General features: G+C 46.9%; 1 protein-coding gene and 1 pseudogene across 2 annotated transcripts in view; one reads left to right on the forward strand and one right to left on the reverse strand.

Annotated features, from left to right (window-relative positions):
• The first annotated feature begins 287 nt into the window (after positions 1-287).
• The window catches only part of GRIK5 (glutamate ionotropic receptor kainate type subunit 5), a 98686-nt gene continuing 74356 nt past the window's right edge, over positions 288-24617 (forward strand). Inside the window, exons 1-2 of one of the 2 annotated variants that reach the window (XM_061596459.1) lie at positions 288-307; positions 2501-2647. The gene's annotated coding sequence lies outside the window, so the exon portion shown is untranslated. Of the gene's footprint in view, positions 308-2436; positions 2648-24617 lie in introns of those variants that run through there. The other variant, XM_061596458.1, reaches the window with a different exon arrangement.
• Positions 13192-13310, reverse strand: LOC133371082 (5S ribosomal RNA; annotated as a pseudogene).

Raw genomic sequence — 24617 nt, forward strand, 5'->3', positions numbered from 1 at the left:
TGGACTATGACCTGGGAGACCAAGATTCGAATCCCCACATAGCCATGAATCTCACTGGGTGACCTTGGGCCAGTCACTGCCTCTCAGCCTCATGAAAACCCTATTCATAGGGTCGCCATAAGTCAGAATCGACTTGAATGCAGTACATTTACATTTTTGAGGATTAAACTATAGTTCCTAGGATTCTTTGTGAGGGAATGTGCTTTAAACTTATGGTGTGTACACAGAAGTCTCTTGCTTGCCAGATGTGGGTGTGCACAGAAGCCTCTGACTTTTGCGTGGAAAGAACATAGACTACTGTCCAAAGGTAAGAATCACATTCCTTGCTCTGCCCTTGTTTGACTCCGGCCCCGCCCACCACAGGCATGCACCATGGCCAGATTGTACAGGAAGGAATGCGCTGCCCCTCTAGCTGAAAAAAACCGGTTCCCACTCCTGTTTCATCTCCTTGCACAAACTTATTCCCCTGCTGGTTTTATATTCTGTTAAATCCTAGTTTTTAGACCTTTTTTTAAAAAAAACGTTTTGTATTTTTTACAATTGGTGTGCCTGTTTTTCTTGTTTTAAGTTTAGTTTGTAAACCGCCCAGAAAGCTATGCTTGTATGGGCGGTATATACGTTTAAATAAATAAATAAATAAATCTAAAGGTAGAAAGCGGGAACACAATACCCAAAAGGGGCATGGTTGGCTGGGGAGAAGCTGAGGCAAACTTTTAGGAAGGAATGTGAAGGAAAGCTTTGGTTTACAGAGGCTTAGTTTTGGGCCAGTCACTGTCTCTCAGGCTGACCTACCTCACAGGGTTATTGAGAGGATGAAACGGGGAGGGGCGAATCATGTGCACCACCTTGGAGGGTTATAAAGGTGGACTATAAATGTCACAAACAAATAGTTTTCATTTCTGTGGGGAGCTGAGTTCAGAAGCCGGGGTGGCAGCGGCAGCAGCAACCCCCAACCTCTGGAATTTCCTCTCCCCAGAGGTGCACCTGGAACCATCATTATGTCATTTTTATCCGTTGCTGAAGTCGCATCTCTTTACCCTGGCCTTTGACACCTGAGAAACATACTTGAGGACTCACCGTGTTCTCTTGACTGTGATTGGTTTTATTTGATTTTAAAACGGTATTTTTAAATTGTTGTAAACCTCCTGGGTTCTCATGGTGAAGGGCGGGCAAGAAATTAAATAATACTTTTGACACTATAATGCGAGGTGCTGGTTAAAGAAGAGGCAGTTTGCACATGCTCAGAGGCATTCTTATTATTTACAATCCTCCCTTCCTAAGACTGAGTTTTGGTATGGGGGTGGCGGTGGTAGAAACGAACAGGTGTCAAGGTAGAAATAAAAGCTTACACTCACACCCGCGCCTCCGGAGTGAATCCGGATCGCAGCGAGCTTCATCAAGATTCTGTGCGCGCCGGCGAAGCGCTGCACCGCATGCCAATGCGCTTCTCTCCTCCCCCCTCCCTCTCCCTCCGCCGACGCCGCGCTCTCCCCCCCCCCGTCCACCCCCTCCTCCCGGCAGCGGGAGCTTGATGAGAGAGAGAGAAAAAAGGCAGTGCTCTCGGCGGCCAACGCCCCTCCCAGCCTCGACACCCCCAAAGGAACCCCCCCTCCCTTTAGCCACCACCACTTCCGCGCATCTTCCACCCCCACTCTCTATGGGGGTGTAGTTGGAAAAGGGGGGCAGAAGAAGAAGAGAAAGGAACGATTCGGCTGCTGCGGCTTTGGTAGTCTGGAGATCTAAGCCTCTGTCCTTCCCCCCGCCTGGCTTTGGGGGGTGGGTGGTAACTGGGGGAGGGGGGCAGCCGGAGATATCTCTTTCCCCCTCCCCATCACCACCACCCCGGAGGATCCAGACGTGGACCGCGGATTGCATCTCTTCGCGCCTCCACCTAGCCTGCCGCCGTCGAATGACTGAAGAACCGTAGAGAGAGAGAGAAGGAAGGAGCGGCGGCGGCGGCGGGGGCTGCGTCGCTCCCACCCAATTTGCAGAAGGAGGACCAACGTTTGTTCTCAGAACCAGGAGGAGGGAAAAAAGGAGATAGTGTTCAATTAAGGGGGGCACAGGAAGGGGGTCCCAGTCACCCCCCCCAAAAAGGGGGGGTGCTGCATCTTGGAGAGACGGACATGGGGAGTTTCCTCTTCTACGGACAGTTCTCTCCCCCTGGACAGGAGGGGGCCTATGGGGCTTTGACTCCTGAGACATCTGATTAGCCCCCTCTTCCAAGATCCCCATACAACCCTGAACTTGCTGTGCATCACCGTGTGGCTGTAAGAGGTGGGGGGGGGGCAAGGCCCCCTGGGAGCAAAGGACCCCTCTAGTCTAAACTCCCCTTCCCCACCCACTCACCCACCCACCCATTTTTCTTCTCTCGAGCCTTGCGGTGTGGGGGGCTTTCCGGATGGCGAGGTGATCCAAGAGTTCTCTAAGGATTCTCCATCGAAGGGAGATTTCTAGGGAGCAGAGTGGAGGGGGGGGTTACCGGTGTTTTTTTTTCCAGATAAAGGCTTTTTTTGAAAAAGGAGGGGGGAACGGCGACGCGGCTGTCTCTCCCCAAAGGCGACCACGAAGAAAAGTGGGCCTCCCCCCTCCCAAAGAGGGAGAGTTGCAAGGAGAAGGAGGCCGGGGGGCGCAGTTCACGGATTCCGTAAGTCTGGAATACTTCACTGTTACCTTTTTTCTGGGGGGGGGGTCCTCTCTGTTTATCGTGCCCCTTTCCTTCCACACTGACAGCATGTGTGAGGGTAAGGGGGAAATTTGGAAGGGGCTGGAGGTTGCAGCTGGGTTTGGGTGGGGGGGACAGGGATTAGAAGGGGGTTGCTGGGTTTTTGGGGAGTTGCCTTTCAGATGTTGGGGTTGGGCTGAGTGATAGAAGACTGGCGAGTTGACGAAGTCGCTAGGACACAGAAGGTGGTGGAGCTGGGGGCTATGAAACTGGGGGTGCCGGCGGGGAAGATGTCACTCAGCTGGATGCAGACTATCTCTCTGCCTGTCCATTCTCATGCACCATCCATCATTTCCCATGGGCCATGTCTTTCTTGCCTTCCGTTTTCACCTCACCTCACTTCCTAGCTCCCCAGTGCATGGAAAACCTATGAATTATTACATTTATCACCCTTGCTTTAGAGGAGACTTATTTACAGTAGCCAAATACCCCTGGGCTTTTCCCTCTCTCCCTCGCTTGGCCTAGCTGTTCTCGTTCCCTCAATGTAGGCCAAAGAGCTGCTAGTCTCCCAGTTGGCCTAGGCTCTATCTGCTAGCCAGGCCCATCTGCTGGGGCCTTCTACACAACCAGGCCTCCTGGTCTTCCTTCTCTTGTTAATGGAAGGGATGTGGTATGTGTGTTGTGTGTCAGTCAGTGGAGATGGGTGGTGGTGATGGTGGCATTAAAGAGGAACTCCTTTGCAGTGACATGGCAACCACAAAGGCAGATCCCGATAACAGAGGAGGTGGTTGTGGCGGGGATGATAGTCTAAATTCACGCCCTTTCTATTTCTGTAGGGGAGGCTGACTTAACTAACTCAGTTGGAAAATGGAGATACGGGGACAGCTAATGAACGCATGTTTAGGAGATGAGCTAAGCCCCCACAAGTTACTAGCCCACATTTTTGTTGTTGGGTTTATCAGCCCACTTCCTCACATCGGCCTACACCAATCCTTTGTGGCACATTGGTGGTTGGAGGTGGTGGGGAGGGAGGAAGAGCTCTCTTTCAGCTTACAAAGGCCCGTTTTGTCTCTGAGCCATTCTTACTTGCCACTGGCAAGTAGCTAGTTGCAAGCCTGATCTTTTGCCCACACAACCCTCTTTCACACCCCACAGTATTTTAGGAAACACATCTCTCATTCCGTGACCTTTCCTGGCCCTTCTGTAAACCTCTCTGTTGTGTCAGCAACTCCATCAGCACCTTCCCCGTTTCACTTACCCCTTCAGAGTGTTTGAAACATATATTACTTTGGTAAATCCTTAACAACCCTGTAAAGTAGGCCTCTGTAACTATAATTTCTAAATCAGCAGTTATCAGGTTAGTCTTTACGTGTGGTCATGTAACATCTTCCCTCTCTTTCCAGCTCCCTCACCCCACGTAGTTCCTTCTTTGGTTCCTCCCTCCCTGAAATGCCTTGTCTGAGCAGTCCCCTTCTTCTTCCATGGTCTTAGGCATGCTTCCTTCTGCGTCCTCTCAAGCGTATTCTTCACACTCCCTTTCTTTCTGCCCAGGACACCTTTGTTGGAGACTGTCAGCTTCACCACCCACTCCCTTTCCAGAACCTGATATTTTCAGTCCCCACAAAACGGCTCCTACAGTCCCATCTTCTTCTCTGAATCCTGTAGGAAGGCTTTTGAAACATTGGAAGCGGCCCAATACCAGGTCAGACTGTTTTGTCCATTAGGTGAAGGGCCATAGCCCAGTGATTGAACATCTAAAGGTCTCAAGTTCAGTCCCCAGCATCTCTAGGTAGGGCTGGGAAAGACTCCTGCCTGAAATCTTGGAGACCCACAGCCATTCAGTAAAGGCAATAGGGTAGGGTAGAGACACACTTCCTGTTGTGCTGATTCAGTGTGTCTCCACCTCTCTTTTCTGAAAGCGGGCACATGACGCTAGTCAAACTTTGCCACTTTTTACTGTAAAACCTGGTGGGATTGGTGGGATCAGTTTGAGCTCATTTTTTAAAAATTCATTTTAAAATTCCTTCTGATTGGCAGATCAACCCGTTGCCCCCCCCCCAGGTGTGGCTAATGGAAACACTTTGCTAGTGTGCCCACAGCCTTAGATAGACCAGTTGATCTGACTCAGTAGAAGACAGCTTCCTATGTTCTTGTGTTCCATCTAACCCAGGGTTGTCTACTCTGACTGGCAGCAGCTCTTCTGCCTCTCAGGCCGAGGTCTTTCCCATCACAGGCTACCTGATACTATTTTAAACTGGAGATTCTGGGGACTGAACCTGGGACCTTGAGCCTGCAAAGCATGATCTCTATGGTACCACTGAGTAAACGTCCCACCCTCAAGCAGCCATTCGACGTTGATCTCCCTTCCCTACAAACCCAGATTTGTATTCAGGCCAAAGTAGCCAACTGCAAAGGATGCGGTGTCCTTAATACCTGTGTAGAAGAGGGAATTTCAATGTGCAGCTTTTCTTTCCCTCCTCCCTTGCAAAGCAAGCTGCACCTGCTGAAATGTTCTCTTTTGCATGGCTGCTACAGGTATGTTAGGAACTTTCTCCTCATTTCCTCCTTGTTCATCCTACTACGAGCCCCGTTTCTTCCTTGAATCTCCAGCCCACACCTCTCCCTGAGTCTAAACCTTTGGAAACACCCCCAGTGACCTATCTCTTGCCTTCTGTCACCCTTCCCTCCCAATGTGACCATTGGATATATTTGTTCTGCCCTACACGTGCCACCTGTTGGGGGACTCCTGTGCAATCCCTCTTCTTCCTCCTCCAGCTGCGACTATGTTTCCTTTTCTCCTGGATTCACCTGCTTGCTCTGTTGTGATCCCAGCTTGTCTTCATTCTTCTATTCCCACTCTGCCCAAATCACCCTCCCCCGGGCAAGCCACAATCTTCTGCTCATGCAATGTCATTTACGCTTGCCCACCCACTCTCCATGCGCACCCTCTTAGTTGCTCCCCTTGCCTCTCTCTGCGACTGTGTGACGTCTCTGAATCCCATACGTGATTCCCTCTCCATTGCATCTTACATACAACACTTTCCTTTGCATTAAGAGCCGGCTCTACTATTACTTGGCAGGGTAAGGTGGCCCGTCTCAGGTAGCAGATCTGAGGAGAGGTACTGTTAAAGGGAAGCAACTTATTAATGATTTAGTGGCACCACCATGATGTCCCTGAACAATCCCCAAGGCACCCAATGAATGGGTCCTTTTCCATGAGGCTCCAAATCACATCAGGCTTCCACACAGTGCCCAGATGCTCCCCCCCCTGCTTTTCCTTCTTCCCACCTTCCACTTCCTGCTCCCCTGCTAGCCAGCTGGGAATTATACCTTCTGCTGCAATTATGCCTCTTGCCTTCTTCTGCTGTTCCTCCCCATTGCAAGCCTGTGCCCCTTTTTATATTGGGCGCATAGCATCCCAGCTGAGCAGCTGTTGGGGCTGCGGGTGGCGGGTGGTGAAGAGTGGGGTAAAGCTCTGACCCTGCCTGTCCCGGTTAGCATCTTCCCATCCCCCTGGCAGCCGCACCGAGCTCAAGAAACGGATCTGAGTCAGGCACCAAATTGCTGTGACGGCCACAGTGGATTTGCTGCGACCTCAGTGTCAAAGCTTTCTTGGGGCTTTGACGGAGTGGGACTGGGAAGTGGGGCGGAAAGGTTCATGGGGTGTGTTTTTAATGTCTCTGCGTGGGTCAGGAAGTGGAGAGGAAAGGAATGGTACCAGGCTCTTCACTCTGGTTCCTGGGGAGCAAAGGAGCTGCTGTTTTGGGGTGATGGGGCTTCCTGGGGAGAAGGGGCGGGATATAGCAGGGAAGATGCGATCGTGTCCATGAGTGGAGCAATGGAAAGCTCCAGGTCTTGAAATTGGCTGCTTATTTGCAGCCCATGTGGCACTTGCTCCTGAGATGTGAATGTTTCTTGGTGTGGCTGTTTCTCAGAGCTGGAATGTAGCAGCAAGAGGGGTTTGTTTCCCAGAGGCATTCCGAGGACACGGGTGGGCAGACCCTGTCTTCCTCCAGATGTTGTTGGGCTCCAGCTCCAATCAGCCCCAGTCAACCTCATCTGAAGGGCTGCACGTTCCCCACTCCTGCCCTTGGATCTGGATTGGGCCCACAGAATTTGTGACTCTGCCCAGCTGATCACAATTCACTAGCGGTGCGTAGGAAGACGGGACGCTGCCTTATACTGCCTCAGACCCTTGGTCCATCTAGTTCAGCATTGTCCACACTGACTGGCAGAGGCCCTCCAGGTTTTCAGCCGGGGTCTCTCCCAGCACTTCCTGGAGATGCCGTTGGGGATAGAACGTGGGACCTTCTGCAGACAAAGCATGTGCTCTATCACTGAGCTGCGGCCCTTTCCGGAGGGCCCACCAGGGTTTTGAGAAACCTTTTGTCTTTGCTTCCTGCGTGGGATGGAGAGTCTGTGTGTGTTGCTGAGCATCTTGCAGAACACAGTGAGGTGTGTGTGTGTGAGTGTGGGGGGACTACATTCAGTTTAGTGGGTCAAATTCTGCAGGCAGAGCTGGTGGGGACAGAGATGCTTATGACTTTGGTGATTTCAGGACCCAGAGCAGGATTTCAGCATGGGGGCCGCACATAAAAAGGACCTAACCCCCCCCCCCAAAAAAAACTCTTACTTAGTGCCACCTCCCTCTCTCTCCTGTTCTTTAAAATCCCTGCCCCAAGTGCCAGGTTTCTATCTTATCTATGAAGCTTTTGGCCAAACCCCTCCATCTCCATCCCCAAGAGAAGCAAAGGCTGAGCACAGACATTGGCATGTGCCCATGTTCTTCCCTTTGTTTTCTGTCCCACAGCCTACATTTAGACTGTAAGCTACTTGGGGCAGAGATGGGTCTGTTCCCTTACCCCTTCTTGTGGCTTCCAATGGTATGATCCACTTTAGCAGCTCAGGATTTATACTGCTTCATTCTACTGCCTGCATAATACGGACTGAAGACACATGAAGACCCCTTGACCTTAAGGAAGACCCACAGTCCCAACAGACTGGCCATTCTTCATAAGCTAAAATACATACTTTGCGACGCCAGCTTGAGGCTTGCCGCTTCCTTTGATCTTCAAGTCTTGGACATGAAGACACCCCCAACCCTGGTAACTCATCCCCTAAACTCAAAAGAGGGAGAGGCGTCCAAACAAGAGAATTCTCTGATCCTCTTGGCTGTTCCATAGAAAGTGAGAAGTGGGGTGCATTGGAGTGTTGGCCCCTTTGCCAATTTTGGGGCACTGGCAAATGCCCAACTTTGCCAGCTGTTGAAGCTGGGCTTGGCTCACCTGTATTTTAGAGTGGTTTGTAGTGAAATTCAAAAGTCTTGCCTTATAACTGGTAAGGTCTGCTCGCTAAGCAATTTATAAAGGGCAAGGTGAGAATGTGTGCCCCCCCCAGCATACCTTCAAGAGGTGTCCAGGGACTACAATATGCCTGATGGTTGCATGAGCCTAAGCAGGGGTCATTGTGAGAAAATGGAGGTGTGGAGTTTGTTTAATAAGAGCTTTACTGCTGACTATCATGAGGTTCAACATGTGTTACCTTCTGTTTTGTTGCGTCGCAAAATTCTCATTGCTGTCTAAGTGATGTTGCTGTGTATTAGGGATGGGGGAGAAATTCAATTCAGTTTGCATTTGAAGGTGAATCTACCTGATTTGCACTTTCTGAAACAATATGAGAACTGAAACACAGCCATCCTTCAAAATTCCCACTTATCTGAATTTTGCAATGCAGTTCTCCAACAAAGGTTTACAAAAATGCAGATGTTAGGGGAAAGTATACGTAAACATGCATGTATTTGTGAAAGTAACATACAAAATATATTAGGAGAAATTGCTTGCAAAATTAGTCAAAACTGCATAAAACTGTGTTTATTAGGAGGAAATTGTATTAAAATGCTGAAGAATTTTCCTGTGGAGTTTTTTAATTAAAAAATTGCAAACTGCTCCAGAAATGTATTTAAGGTTGGAAAGATGAGAAACTGAGAGAATTTAAATGGACAGATCTTTCCATCCTTGTTGAAGACTTGTATGTGACTTCTTGGATTATAACATTTGTTTTTCCTTGGGGGCAGAGGCTGGGCTGTAGCAGAGTTGATGAGTACTGCCCTGTCGTGATGCTGGGAAGTTCCTAGAGAAGGGAGTTGTTTGTCATAAATGGTTTTGGATTTCTTCTTCAGATTTTTATATCTGTGGCAGAGGAAATCAGATTACCTTTCTCTCGTAGTAGCATTTTTAGAGTCACAACTTAATTTGCAACAGGGCTCAGCTCCAAATCAGTTTTTAATAGCAGGCATCTGTGCTTCTGAGCATGTGTACAAAATGCCCTCTCGCTACAAGTGACCATAGACAAAACATGTCTGAACTTTCAGACATTTCTTCCTCTGTGCCCAGCATACAAACTGACAAGAGTCATTCCTCTGCCAGCCAGCTTTCCCACTTGCATGCAATTCCTTGTTGTCTGTGACTACTAGGCTATAGTGCATAAATGCAAAGCTGACCTAAAGGATTCTGCTTTCATGCCATTTGATTCAGTGATTGGTTAGAAGCTGCTTTTGTTTTCAAAAGAAGCTTAATTTCCATTGAGGTGGTAAACCTGTATCAGTTGAACCACTTCAGAATAGAGGTGGAGGCTAACACGATTACTCTTCCAGGCAATCAATCAGTATCGATCAATCCCTGCATGTAGAAAGCCAGCATGTTGAGGTGAAGACATCAAGCCTAGCTTTCTACCAGATGTGCTTTTTTTTTTAGTGCAGAAAAATTTATTGGTATAGAGCAGCCTTTCCCAACTAGTGGGCCACCAGATGTTGTTGGACCACAATTCCCATCTTTCCTGACCATTGGCAATGCTGGCTGAGGCTGATGGGAGTTGTGGTCCAACAACATCTGGTGGCCCACTAGTTGGGAAAGGCTGGTATAGAGGGATAGGCAAACATTGCCTGCTACAGCAGGCATGTGGAAAATGTGGCTCTCCCAGTGTTGTCTCTAATCATCGGCCATGCTGATTGGGGCAGATGAGAGTTGAAGAACCAATAACATCTGGAGGGTCGCAGGTTCCCCATCTCTGGCCTTACAGGGAAGGGGCATAGCTCACTGACTGTTGGAGCACATGCTTTGCTTGCAGAAAACCGCTGGAGAGCTGCTGGCCAGCTGTACAACACTGAGCCCCTAGATCATGGGTGGGGAACTGGATCCAGTTGGTGGGTCAGATCTTAGTTTCCCCCCACCCTTGGCAGGCCATTATGACAGGTAGATAGGACCCACCCACTTGTCAATCACCTGACATCACTGTGTCATCACTATGATGACATTGCTATGATATTTCTTTTTTGTACCGTGGCAAGCCTGACGGGGTTTGACTACCTCTGATCAGCTGATCGGCACTGACTTTAAGCTCCACTTTCTTCAGGGGTTGGCTGCACTACTAAGTTCCCCATGAGTATTGCAATAGCATAGCCGATCCCAGTGAGCCTGAAGTCAGCGTCAATCAGCTGATAGGTGCTGACTTCAAGTTTCGCTTTCTGGTGGGATCAGCTGTGCTACCGAGTTCCCCATGGATATGTTATCTAAGAACATAAGAAAGCCTGCTGGATGAGGCCAGTGGCCCTTCTAGTCCAGCATCCTGTTCTGACAGTGACCAACCAGATGCCCATGGGAAGCCCGCAAGCAGGACCTGAGCGAAAGAGCACTCTCCCCTATCTGGCTTGGTATAAGGTAGTGTCTTACATACCTTATGACTTCCCCACTTCCAATCTGAAGTGGTATAGCAGGGGTGATTTCAAGAGGTAGTGCGACGTAGCAGAGGCTCCCTCAGAATATTTCCTGCCCTGCAACTTTTAGTCGTGGTAGATGAAAAGCTCCTATATAGCATGGATCATATCCGTGCTCCCCTAGTGGTCTTTGTCATCATTTTGTGTTCCCCCCTTGTTTTTTAGGGTCACCCCTGTGGCACAGCAACATGGGCTTGCCACCTCGCATGACAATTAAGCCACAGTCGCCCCTTCATCTCAAGACTTACAAAGTCTTTATTTCTTTGTTTAGGTGTCTGGGGGATGCACACCACTGGCTATTCAGAGAGGCAGGTTTTTTTATAAGAGCTGAGATGTTAGTCTATTCTGACTTCTCTGCAATAATAATAATAATAAAATTTTATTTGTTAGTCGCCTATCTGTCCGACTTAATGGACACTCTAGGCGACTTACAACCAGAATTAAAATACAATATACAATTCATCCAATATCAAAACATCTAAACACAACAAAAACCTAATCCACCCCAAGGTTCTTGTAGGCCTGCCTGAAGAGCCAGGTCTTTAAGGCTTGGCAAAAGCTCATCAGGGAGGAAGCATGTCGAAGATCATAAGGGAGAGAGTTCCAGAGGGTGGGGGCCACAACTGAGAACGCCCTCTCCCGGGTCCGCACCAGCCTAGCTGTTTTGACTGGTGGGACCGAGAGGAGGTCCTGTGTGGCTGATCTTGTGAGGCGGCCTGATTGGTGATACTGGAGGCGGTCCTTCAGATAAACTGGGCCGAAACCGTATAGGGTTTTAAAGGTCAGTACCAACACCTTGAATTGGGCCTGGTAAACCACTGGTAGCCAGTGTAGATCTACTAACACTGGGGTAATGTGATCTCGGCGTCGGCTAAGCTTGATCAAGCGTGCCGCCGCATTCTGTACGAGCTGCAGTTTCCGGACCGTTTTCAAGGGTAACCTCACATAGAGCGCATTACAGTAGTCTAAGCGAGAGGAGACCAGGGCATGTATCACCCGTGGGAGTAGATGCACAGGAAGGTAGGGTCGCAGCCTCTGTATCAGATGGAGTTGATACCAAGCTGCCCGGCTCACTGCTGAAACCTGAGCCTCCATGGACAGCTGGGAGTCAAGAATGACCCCTAGGCTGTGGACCTGGTCTTTCAGGGGTAATCTTACCCCATTCAGGACCAAGTTGATGTCTCCTAGCCTTCTCTTGTCACCCACGAGCAATACCTCGGTCTTATCGGGGTTTAGCCTCAGCCTGTTCTCGCCCATCCATCCACTTACGGACTCCAGGCTCTTGGACATGGTTTTCACAGCCAGCTCTGGTGAGGACTTAAATGAGAGATAGAGCTGAGTGTCATCTGCATATTGGTGACACTGCAGCCCAAAACTCCTGATGATGGCTCCCAGCGGCTTCACATAGATGTTAAATAGCATGGGGGAGAGGATAGAACCCTGTGGCACCCCACAGTTAAGGGGCCAAGGGTCTGAAACCTCATCCCCCAATGCCACCCGTTGACACCTGCCTGAGAGATAGGAACGGAACCACTGTAAAACAGTGCCCCCCATTCCCAATCCGTCTAGGCGATTCAACAGGATACCGTGGTCAACGGTATCAAAAGCCGCTGAGAGATCTAGGAGGACGAGGAAGGTATATTCTCCCCTATCCAACGCCCTCCTCATATGTCTCCTCTGTAACTGCAGGGGGCAATGAGAATAGTGTGGGCAAAGTGGTCACAGATATCCCTTAATGTTAACTGAGAACCTAGGACTGAAGAGATCTTTCTATATAATTGTATATGGACACACACTGAATTAGACCACTGGTCAGCACAATCACTTCATCAGGAACACATCTGCATTGCAGGGTGAAGGTTAAAGGTGCCTGTTGTGTCTGGAAAAGGTGAAAGTCACTGGTCTAAGGAGTGTGTTCATGCAGGGGACACAGCCACTGCCAGCATCTTGGTAAGCTGATTATCTCAGCCGCCGTCTCCTATTGCAGCTAGAAGCACAGGAGGCCTTTGATCCCATTAAACTCTTACTAGGGCTTTGCCAGCAACTAATCAGGGACTTCCAACTGTAATACAACTTGCCTCCTAACATTTGACAGAGCAAATTAGCCAGGTTTGCAGTATGTTTTTCTCATGCCCAGTTTGGCATGTGGTGGTGGCTGCGAGGAAAGCCTTGTGGCGTTCCGAAAAAAGGGAATCTTGTGCATGTCGGTGAGTGCACATGACCCACGGCTGCCTCGCCACGGGTTGAACTGATGTGGGTACCTTTCTCTCTCTCTGCAGCATGGTCCCTTCTTAAGTTATCTAGGGATGAGCAGTAATTCAGGGGCCCATATAAGTGGAAGCCCACCCATCCTTTGTATGCATCTTGGTTGCTTTCTCCCACACAGGTGTGATATGGGCAAAGGGCGCTTTAACCTTCTCCTGGGTGTGTACCGCAACAGTCTGAGCTCAAACCTTATGTGATTTTAAGTTGTTTTTCATCAGTGGCGGCTGGTGGCTCCATGTCAGTGAGGCAGTGGAATCCGCTCCAGGTTTTAGACCGAACTTTCAAAGGGCTGTCCAAGGTGTTTCACTGTCCACAGAGCAGATTTCACTACCCCACAGACATGCAGCCGTCAGCTGCCACTGCTTTGTTGTTGTTATATGCCTTCAAGTTGATTATGACTTATGGCGATCCTATGAATCTTTTTTGGATATATTAATAGAGTTTTCATGGTAACCGGTATTCAGAGGTGGTTTACCATTGCCTTCTTCTAAGCCTACGGCACCCGGTATTCCCAGGCAGTCTCCCATCCAAGTACTAACCAGTCCTCATCCTGCTTAGCTTCCAAGATCAGATGACATCAGGCGTGTTCAGGGTAGCATGGCCGTAGCCACTGCTTTAATGATGTATTTTAAACTGTTGTAACCTGCTGTGGAACCTCAGGGTGAAGGGCAGGTGATTAACAACAACAACAACAACAACTATAATATTTAAGCAATCAAATGATTTATTAGAGCGTTCATAGCCTGCCGTTCCAGTGTAAATGCACCACTCAGGGTGGCTAATACTCTACAAAAATTACAAGTTTGGAAAAAGCAGTGGAAAATGATTGCAAAAGGGACTGGGTCTGCAGGAAAAGAAAATATAAATCTTAGAAGCACTGCTTTCCCCTATCTGGTTTCCTCCAGATGCTGTTGCACTACAACTCCCGTCATCCTTGAACATTGGCCATGCTGGCTGGAGCTGATGGGACTTGGAGTCTGACAATATCTGCAGGGCATCATGCCGGGGAAGACTGGCTGGCTTCATTTTTTAAAAAAAGTCTGCTGGAACAAAAGGATCTTCAATAGCTAGCAAAAAAATGAGGGAGGGGGCTGAGCACACTTCATGGGGCAAGGTGGGCACATCACTCAGCAGGCCCTCTCTCTTGTCCCACCCGGCTGTGCTTCCATCCCAGGCAGGCAGGAGTCAAAGAAAAGCTATGTATCTCAACAACATTCTCAGATGCAAGCAAAGGACTGCCTTTTCCCCAGTGTAAATAGTAAGAGTAATAGAGGCTGAATCCAAGTGCTCCTTCTCCATTTCTCAGTTGCTAGGTCCTATGTGCAAGTTCAAAGTGTAAGCAAAGGGGTCTTCAGGGTCTCTCTGCCAAAACGGACAGGGACAGAGGCCAGAAATGTGGCTCAGATCATGACTTTTATTCATGAACCAAGATACAGGCAATGGAGGTGCATATGGAGGAGAAGTTGGTTCAAGCCCTTTCCCTTTACACCAGGAGTGGGTGGGTGTACTATTAAAGGAGCCCTTTGCCTGTGTCTTGGCTCATATAGGAGTGAATCAGATTTAGAGTTGTGATTGCTGCCGGCTGGCCCTGGCTCAATCCGCAACATGGCCCCTTCTAATAATGAGATAGTGACCATGGGTGGAGTCACTGGACGGGTTGCCTTTTAAGGGGGTGACTCCTGTTCTACCATTTTGATGGGCCGTGAAACTGACCTGGAAAGACTTGGGCAACTTGTCATCTCTGTACCTGTCCTCCCTCACAGGATTGCTGCGAAGATAAAATGTGAAGTTATATTGTTACTTGTCTTGAACGTTGAGGCTAAGGCTCCCAGCAACCCAGAATAGGGTCATGATTATGCCATCATTTCATGCAAGCTTAGAAAAAACAGAAATGTTCAATAGCAAATTCAGTCTTCTGATATTTTTAGGGTTTTTTTCTTCCAAAAACCAAGTATTTAGTCCAGGGATAGGGAACCTGTGGCCCTCTAGATGTTGGATTACTGCTTCCATCATCCCTGATCATTGGTCATGCTGCCTGAGGCTGTCGGGAGCTGGAGTCCCAACAGTATCTGGAGGGCCGCAGTTCCATCTCTGCTCTGGCCCTTATGGCTATGGAGGTTGGTTTAGGAACACAGGAAGTGGCATTAAACCGAGTTATACAGTATTGCCTACCCTGACTGGCAGCAGCTCTCCAGGGTTTCAGGCAGGGGATATTCCCAGCCCTACCTGATACCGGGACCTTCTACATGCAAAACAGATGCTCTACCAATGAGCTACGGCTCGTCCCCTAACACAGAAACATAGGAAGATGCCTTATACTGAGTCTGACCATTGGTCCATCTAGCTCAGTAGTGTCTACACTGACTGGCAGCAGTTCTCCAGAGTTTCAGGCAAGGGTCTCTCCCCCCTACCAGGGATGCCAGGGATTGTACCTAAAGCATGTGAGCTTTAGGTTGGAATGAATGTGAAAAATATCTGGTGAAATGTCTGTAGACAGAAAGGAACTCAGTAGAATTTCCAATGGATATGGACTGCAGTAGATCTTTTGTGCCTTGCTGAATTATCTTTAGAAGCAGAAGGAATTATGGAAACTTAAGGGAAGATATTCAAAACGTCTGACCAGGAATCACAATGGGGCTGGGGAAACATGAATTTGTGTATCCATGGGCAGCAATACTTCTATCATGCTGCCTTTATGTCTCTGAAAAACTGTTTTGTGCACACATGAGGATTATCTCTAAAGCATGATGGCCAAGTGCCCAAGCAGGTCACCGCAACATGGCAACAGATACAAATAAGACACTGTCTAGCTTGCCCCAGAATTATGTGCTCTGTGGGCATCCATAAAATCAGGCGGCCTGATTTATACCCTGTCTTATTTCATGGACACAGCTTAGATAATAGATGCTTTACTCCAGTGGTTTTCAAATGAAGTTCTGGGAAATCTCTGGAAACTTATTGGGGCTCCTCAGTGAGGAGATCAATAATGCCAGACAGGTTTTACTGTCCCCATCATTAACTGTTCTTTCCCTGTGTGCAGTCACTGTGTGGAAGCGTTACTTGCAGTGGTGTCTGATGGCTCTATGTCAGTGGAGCAGTGGAATCCACTCCAGGTTCTAGTCCAAACTTTCAAGGAGCTGGCCAAGGTGCTGGTGGCTGCATGTCAATGGGGCAGTAGAATCTCTCCAGGTTTTAGTCCAAACTTTCACGGAATGGGGCACTGGCATCCACCTCAGCACCTCGGACAGCTACTTGAAAGTTTGGACTAAAACCCAGAGTGCATTCCAGTGTCCCACTGACATGGAGCCAACAACCGCCACTGGTTACATGAAACACAGGACTGACTCCAGGGAAAACGGGTTCACAGAAACTAAAGGAGCATTAATCAGTTAGATCAAGGGTTCCGAAACTGTGGTCCAAAGACCACCAGTGGTCCATGAGCTCCATTCAGGTGGTCTCTAGCATGTTTGTGGATTTGCGATTGAAAACAGGAGATGGCACATCATACTGATTTTTAACTATTTTAACTGCTTCTTTGGTTTCTTATATTGTGTTTTATTGTATTTCAGTTTGAATTCTATGGAATACAGTGAAATACAATATATAAGAAATAAAAGAAGCGATAACTACAATTAAAATCATACAGCATCTAGCACAATGTATGGCAACAGCTGCAATAGTCAGCATAATTATTTATAGGTCTGCCAAGAAGTTCAGCAATTAAAAAAAACATTCTCTTGATTACACAGTTTTAAAAAACAATCTTAAATTTCTTAGATCTCTTTCTTTTTGGACCGGCTTCAGAAAACCTTGTTGTTGTTGTTGTTGCCCAACCAGGTTGCCCCCTTTCCCCCAGCAACTTTTTCGTTCTCATCGGTCACCTTCCTCACAAAGTTGACTCCTGTCATACTTGGACCAGGGAGATGTGGATTCAAATCTCCACTTGGCCATGAAGCTCATTGGATGACTGTGGGCCAGATGCTCTCTTTCATCCTAACCTACTTTACCAGGTCATTGTTAAGGCAGATGTAAATGTACTGCCTTCAAGTCAATTCCGACTTATGGCGACCCTATGAATAGGGTTTTCATGAGGCTGAGAGGCAGTGACTGGCCCAAGGTCACCCAGTGCGCTTCATGGCTATGTGGGGATTCGAACCCTGGTCTCCCAGGTTGTAGTCCAACCCCTTAACCACTACACCACACTGGGTCTCCGTTGTTAAGGTAGCCAGATGAAAAAGAAGAATAGGCTCCTGCACTTTTTTGGGGGATGAACATATATAAATAAGCAAACAATGTTCATTTCACATTGTCACATTCAGCAGGGTACAAAAGAAATAACTGCTTACAGTGAAGAAACACAAAATAACCAAGCCCATAATAATAATAACTGCAAGGGCAATTGACAGTCCCACCACATAAATTCCTCCCAAACTATGCGAGCAAGGAAAAAACACATTTGTAATAATGTTACGGTACAAACATAATCATAAAAAGGAAGCATAGAAGAGAAGACCAAGCTTATGCCATGTAAATAAAGTGTTGGTTGAGCATTCCACATTTTTGCATAATGCGGAGGAGGATTCCTATTGTATTCTTTCATGTGAACAAATCTAATAGAATCATACCAAATGTTAAGGTGCCTGCAGTTTTAACAGTCGTACAGAAGAGGGAATTTCAGCAGGTGCAGCTTTCAAGACTTGCTGAAACATCCTTTTCTACAAATCTGTTAAAGATGCAGGAGCCCTCTCCCTATTTGCATCTGCCCACCCTAGTTATTGCAAAGATGAAAGCGAGGGGGGGACATTACGGGCCCCTCCAGACTGGTGATTTTGACAGGCGTATTCTGCAACATGTCATTGATGCAATAATAGTGCACTAGTGGACCATCCACACATCATTCTGCTATATTAGTTGTTCTGTGACGCTTTCCCAGTGTCATTCCATTATTACATAAGAAGCAGCCTTATCCTGAGATAGACCACTGGTCTGTCTAGCTCAGTACTGCCTACACTGACTGGCAGCGGCTCTCCAGGCTTTCAGGGAAGAGTCTGTCCCAGTCCTACTTGGAGATGCCAGGGATTGAACCTGGGACCTTCTGCATGAGGCAGATCTTCTGTTGTACGATACTCTTGCACTATAGCTCCACAACAGTGAGACACGTCCCCCTGAACCTTTGTAGTCAGTTACAGGATTTCAGCAGGGAGCTATGGGAGTTGCACTTATTGGTAGCAAAGCAGTATGACTTCTCTGAAATGTTGACAGGCACAAATGGTTTTAAAAGTGGGGTTGTGGATAACTGTCCCAATAACATCATGAGCTGAAATCATCATGAGTGCACAATAAAAGGATGTTTGGAGGGGCTCTCCCACTGCTGCTTTGAGCTCCTTCGAGGAAAGGCAAGTCAAAAATGTCACAAATAAATAATAATACTGCTGAGCTTAAAACCCATCCTCACCCTTTGAGCAGTTTCCCCCCTAAAAAAGACCCATATTGAGTTCTTCATCTTCACCATCTATAATGTCTGCCCCCAGACATGGGGGACTTGTGGCTGCCGAGATGCTGTTAGACTCTAACTCCCATCAGCCCCAGCCAGCATGGCCAATGGTCAGGGATGATGTGAATTGTAGTCTGACAATATCTGGAGGGCCACAGGTTCCCCATTTCAGGTCTAATACAACTTACCCTGTGTCCTTATGCTGTAATAGTGTCTCCCCCCCCCCAATCTCACCCCATTGGCTGCCTTAGGTAGCTGGGAAGATGCATATTGTAATGATATCAAGACATGAACTATTCCACCACCCCTATCTTTAGAGGTATTTTTCTGCCCTCAGGAGAGTGTGGGGTGAACTCTAGGTAAGGCACACACTCATTTGTCACGAGGCCATGGCAAGAACATAAAAGTGCTACAGGATTTGATCAAAGGCCCATTTAGTCTAGGGCCACATCCACACCATATATTGAAAGCATTATGATACCACTTTAACAGTCATGGCTTCCCCCAAAGAATCCTGGGAACTGTAGTTTTTTAAAGAATGCTGAGAGTTGTTAGGAGACCTCTATTCCCCTCTTAGAACTACAGTTCCTAGAGTGGTTTAAAACCGAATCCCTCTTCCCAGGGAACTCTGAGAATTGTAGCTTTGTGACAAGAACGGGTCTCCTAATAACTCTCTGCACCCTTAGCAAACTACAATTATTCCCAGGATGTTTTAGAGAAAGCTACAGCTGTTAAAGTGGTATAAGAGTGCTTTATTTATTTATGAAATTTATATCCAATCCTTTGTTGCAGAAGGAGCCCAGGGCAGCAAACAAAAACACTAAAACATCTTAAAAAGGCTTTAGACTTTACAACATATTAAAACAAAGCATCTTTAAAAACATATTAAAACAAAACATCTTTAAAAAAACCCAATTTTAGAAACATCTTAAAAAAGCAATTCCATCACAGATGCAGACTGGGATAAAGTCTCTACTTAAAAGTCTTGTTGAAAGAGGAAGGTTTCAATGTATGGTGCGGATGTAGCCTAGGATTCTGTTCTCACAATGGCCAGCCAGATACTTACGGTTGGCAGGTTGGCAATGAGCCTATAAACCTGAGACACACTCCACTCCAACATGGCCTATATGATTTTTAAAATGGCTTCAGTTTGGTTCATTTTGCAAAGAGACTGCTTGAGACCTGATAGAAAAAATAGTTGAAAGAGTTAAGTCTGTCATTTCAACCTAGAGGATGTTGCCAGTCATATGCACAGGACATGACCTTTGGCAATCCAATCAATGCAATCCCAAAAGTAATTGCAAAAGTTTGGCCCTCAAGAGAGGAGCCTATTGTTCAAATCTTATCAAGCTAGCTAAAAGGTGAATGCCACCACCTGTCTTCACAAAAGAAAAGCCCATTTGATTCAAAATAGGTATGGAAATGAAGGAAGGACACCTGCCTGACCCAATCAATTCTGCATTCTCCTTTGAGGATTTTGTCCAGAAAGGTATAAAAACTGGACTCTTAGAGCCAGATTTGGGCTTCTGGTTGCCCAGTTCCACTATGAAATCATCTGCTGAATCGTGGCTCTAGGACTTGGTCACCCACTCTGCCGGATATCACTTTACCTGAAATTGCCTGCTGAATCACTTAGACAGCCAGAACACAGGGGTCTGATTTCCCTGCTTTTCATTTACTATTTCTGGACCCCTGCCTGCTGAAACAGAGGTCCCCGCTTGCTGAAACTGCTTTGAAGGCCCTTTTCAGGACTCCACTACTTTTCCTGCTTTCCCCTGGACCTTTGCTAGCCAAAGCAGAGATCTAAGAAGCCAGTTCAGGGTCTGCCTGCTGCATTTGCTGTTTTCTTGCATGACCCAGGAGTTTCGACGTGCTCCAGGTCTACTTCCAGATTGGCAAAGGTATATCTTGCTCTCTATCCTGTCTTCTGGAGGTCCTTTCCCTACAAATCGTAGCCTCCACATCTGCTCCCTCTGCCTATCTTTGACTGTGTGTGTGACTGTGTTTCAGAAGCCATGCTCTGGTCCTCCCTGCCCAGCTGTGCTTGACTGAGGCCGTGTCTGCAAAGTGAGCCCAGAGAGAGAGAGAGAGAGAGAGAGAAAGGGCAGGCTAGTGTACCTTCCTCAGATGCACTGAACTCACCGCCCCCCCATCTCCTCTTATATGCTTGCTCCTTTGTGTGTGTGTATGCCGAGTGTGTATGTGAGTTTAGTTAGGATTAGGTTTATGTAGCTAATTCCTTCATGAATATTGTTACTGAGCTATCCCCGCTGATGTCAATAGATATGTATTGTTACTGAGCTATTCCCCATTGAAGTGTTAAATGTATATGTTTTGATTCTTTGTGTGTATGCTCAATAAATATGCCCATGTTTAAGACCTGTGTGAGCATAGGTTACTGGGTAAATCTGCCAAGATGCACTATTGCCAATGTCTAAAGGTCCTAATTCACAAGACTCCTGGAATGTGAAACCCGTGTCTGCAGAAGAGTCTTGCTAGCACTACGGGAAGCCTGCAAGCAGGATTTTGCAATAGCACACTCCTATTGGATATTCAGCAACTGGTATTTGGAGGCTTGTTCCCTCTGGTACTGGAGACTTAACAGGCTTACCTGATGCCATGCATGTTCTGAGAGTGCCACAAAGCAACGATTCTTCAGCAGATAAAACCAATGTGGAAAATGTTCCATGAAGGTTGAAAACCACTATTCTACCAAAGGAGGGAGGCATATTCCAGTCTCTGAAGGAGAGAGCCTTGTGGGCTGGGGTACTCCTTTTTTAGAATGTTCTCAGGGAGACTCACCTGGTGCTTATATTGGTATTGGGTGCTAGGTGAAGGCCTTTTTAATTCTCCCAGGCTTTAAAAAAAATATGTATATGTGTGGTTAATCTTTTCAGCAGCTACAGAAGTTCTCTATCTGTTGTGTTCCTATTATCTCTGAGCTGTTGTTTTATTCTGCTGTTTATTAATCTCATGAAGGCTTGCTGCATTGTTTTGCTCTCTTTTTTGTGACCTGCCCTCGGAACACTTGTGCTGGAAGTGGGGCACATGGCAGCTATCGCACACATAAATAGATAGGTGGACAGACGTGGAAGGGTTGGTGGGGGAAGGAGGATCAAGTAGGTGAACAACAAAAGAGGATTGAAACAGTGTATTATAAATAGAAAACCGACATGTCAGAGAATCCTAATTCATCCCCACCTACTCACATTAAATAGCAGCTCCTTGCTTTATTTATAACTCTATCGTCCCTTCTTTATCTCATTTCTTAGCTGAGGATCTTTTATTTTGCCTCCTACAAAATCCTCCTTATGTGCTCTCTCTGACTGTCTCTCTTGATATATATATATATATATATATATATATATATATATATATACTGTGTGTATATATATATATATAATATATATATATACTGTGTGTATATATATATATATAGCTGCTCCTGAGGGCCAGTTAATACAATTAAGCTGTAAAGTTTTCCCTGGACTATACCATTTTGGGCTGCAAGTGTATTATTAAAGTGTGTGTGGGAGGGGTGCATGTCTGAATAATCCCTCATGGATTGCGGGGTGGGGAACCTTTTCTAGCATGTCATGGAGAAGCTAAATTTAACTTTCCTGCCTGACATGCTAGTTTTATATACATGGAAGCACTATTTATTTATTTAATCCCAGGTGCCAGGCTATGGTCTGAAGGCACTGGAGGCCAGCATCTTGCTGAAGCTAAGCAGGGTCAGGCCTAGTCAGTGCCTGGATGGGAGACCGCTTGGGAACCGTATGTAAGCCGCCTTGGGTTTCTATCATGAAAAGAAAGGCGTGGTATCAATGTAATAGATAAATAAATATTTATTTTTAAAAGGGGTGAGTGAGAGTAGAGCTTTAACATAGACAATCCCTTACCTGCAGTTTGCACCGGTACAGTCCAGGATGAGCGTGACCACTTTTGCCTGCTGAATGCGTGTCCTGGACCTGAGTGATGGAGAACTTGGCCTCTGTTCTCTATACTTACCCATGGAGTTCCTCAAACTCAGTAGTTGTTGACTGAAGTGGGAATAAATATATAACAGATTCACGGGGTTATGTGAGGACAAATGAAATATTGTATGAAGTGCTTTGTGCATTGAAAAGTGCTGTGCAAACTGCGTAATTAATGAGACCCAGAAAGTTGTGATGCAGCAGACTGGTGTACAAGTTGCCATGTGGGAGAAGGTGGCAGTGGAGAAACCGTTCCAGGTTCTTGGTGGAATGAGAGTTCAGCAGGGGAGCCCCCTTATCCCTCTCTGTCGCCCCTGTTCCCAGAAGAAGACAGGCAGGGCAGGAGGGTTGTGCTCATGTCCCCAGAAGGGTCTTGTGCCCCATCCAGGGCCAGCTCTACCACTAGACAGAGTGAGACAAACACCTCAAGTGGCAGATGCTGCCCCCCCCAGAAGTGGTAGCCCCCCCCCGGCTGCTGCTCCTGAGCCTGTGGTTCTTTCCCTCTGTTGGAAGACAGCTGTACAAGTGACACAGCCTGCCCTGGGGCCCTGAACTAGTCTGCTGCCTCAGGTGTGGTGAAGGATGCTATTGCTGCCAGGAGGGATGAGCAAATCTGTCTATTTTGGTTTCTCTCTGTTTCTCATTTCCTCCCCAATCTTCAGTTCTTTTATCTACATTTCCACATCAGTTTGCGATTTTTAAAAATAATCCTTACAGGGGGGAAAACCAGCATCTTAGTGCGCATTTCTCCTCTTGTATGCAATTTTTGCCTAATACACACATTTTTGCAAAACAGTTCTCTAATGCGATGCATCTTTGTGTGTTATTTTCAGGAGCACATGCATTTATATACACACTTTACCCTAGTATATGCATTTTTGTACGCATTACTTGGCCTGAGAACTGTGTTGCGACATTCAAAGAAATGCAGATTTTGAAGGATGGCTGTGCTTCAGTTTGTATGTGGTTTTGGAAAGTAGATTTGCCTTTAGTTGCTGTCTGTTATCAAATGTCTCCTCCATCCTTAGTTGCCAGTCCACAGAGAATGCGGAGGGAGGGCGCCATTGTTTCTTTTGCATCAGGCAGCAAAATTTCCTGGGCTGGCCCTGATCCTGACTCATTGGGTTATTCATGCCCCGCCCACATGTGGGTGTGACTTAGCAGGGCACAAATAATAGTAGACAAATTGTATGCAGTCATAAACAGCTCTTATTTCTCATGCCCATGGTGTTGCCAATTTATTATTATTATTATTATTAATATTAATATTAATATTAATATTATTATTAATATTAATATTATTATTAATATTAATATTATTATTAATATTAATATTAATATTAATATTAATATTAATATTAATATTATTTCTGGCAGAGCTCTTGTCCATTTTAACACCTGTGTAACCAGCAAAAAATAAGTGTGAAGCTTTCCTTATTGCTGCATTTCCCTGCCAGTAGAAGCTTCACTTGTTGAACTTTTTGTTCGTCGCACAGCTGCCAAAGGCACAGGAGCCCTGCCAGAAGAGAAGTTGGCAACTTTACATGCACACCTGCTCTTCCTTCAGTGCAGCCCTGGTGTCCTGCAGTAAACCCTGCAAAACAAGCCTTCCTCCTTCCTACGGCTTCAGCCTAAATCTCTCCTGGGGAGCCTTCATGCAAGGTTTTAAAACAGCGCTTTAACGTGTTTTTTTCTTTTTAAAGAAAAAGATGAAATGCTGTAATTTAGAGTCCTTGAAGGCCTGACTTCTCAATTTGCATCACAGGGAAAGCTGACTAGGTCAAGAAAACAAACAATTGAGCTTTCCCCACTAGGCCCAACCTTGCTGTGCCTAGTGAAAGAACAGAAAGGCAATGATATGATTAATATTATAACAGCAGGCCTGATTTTGCCGCCTCCACCAGCGCTGAGTATTAATCTTTTTACTGGCTGCACTGAGGTTACCGGTTTGTCAACACGCCTGGCCATAGCTGTGCCTAACTATGGCTTCATGTGCAGGCATTAGGAAGTGATAACATTGATCCCCGTGCTGTGGGGAAGTTTGGCCTGCTCAGACCTGGCCCAAGACATTTTGCTGCTTGAGGCGAAGGACAAGATGATGCCCTACTCACCTGTCCCATCCCATTTGGCATACAGAAGCTGGCCGCTGAATCTGACCTCAGTACTAGCAGTGTGGGATAGTGTCCTTCTCCACAGCTTCTGGGGTCCGCAGGCTAGCTTACGGGGCACAGAGGAGGGTCATGTGGGACACATACAGCTCTGTGCACCAGCAGAGAGGAATGGGTGGGTGGCTGTCTTGCTCTGCCTAGTGATAGGGCAAGCCCTGGACCTGCTGATGTCTGCAAGGGAAGCTTTTGTTGAAGGCCCAAGGATGAGCCAGGCTGATGTTTTTTTGGTCCGTTGGCAGCCCTAAGCTCTGTTCCTGTGTCTTTAGTCCCAGCAATA

The sequence above is a fragment of the Rhineura floridana genome, chromosome 15, assembly GCF_030035675.1.
Source record: "Rhineura floridana isolate rRhiFlo1 chromosome 15, rRhiFlo1.hap2, whole genome shotgun sequence".
NCBI lineage: Eukaryota > Metazoa > Chordata > Lepidosauria > Squamata > Rhineuridae > Rhineura > Rhineura floridana.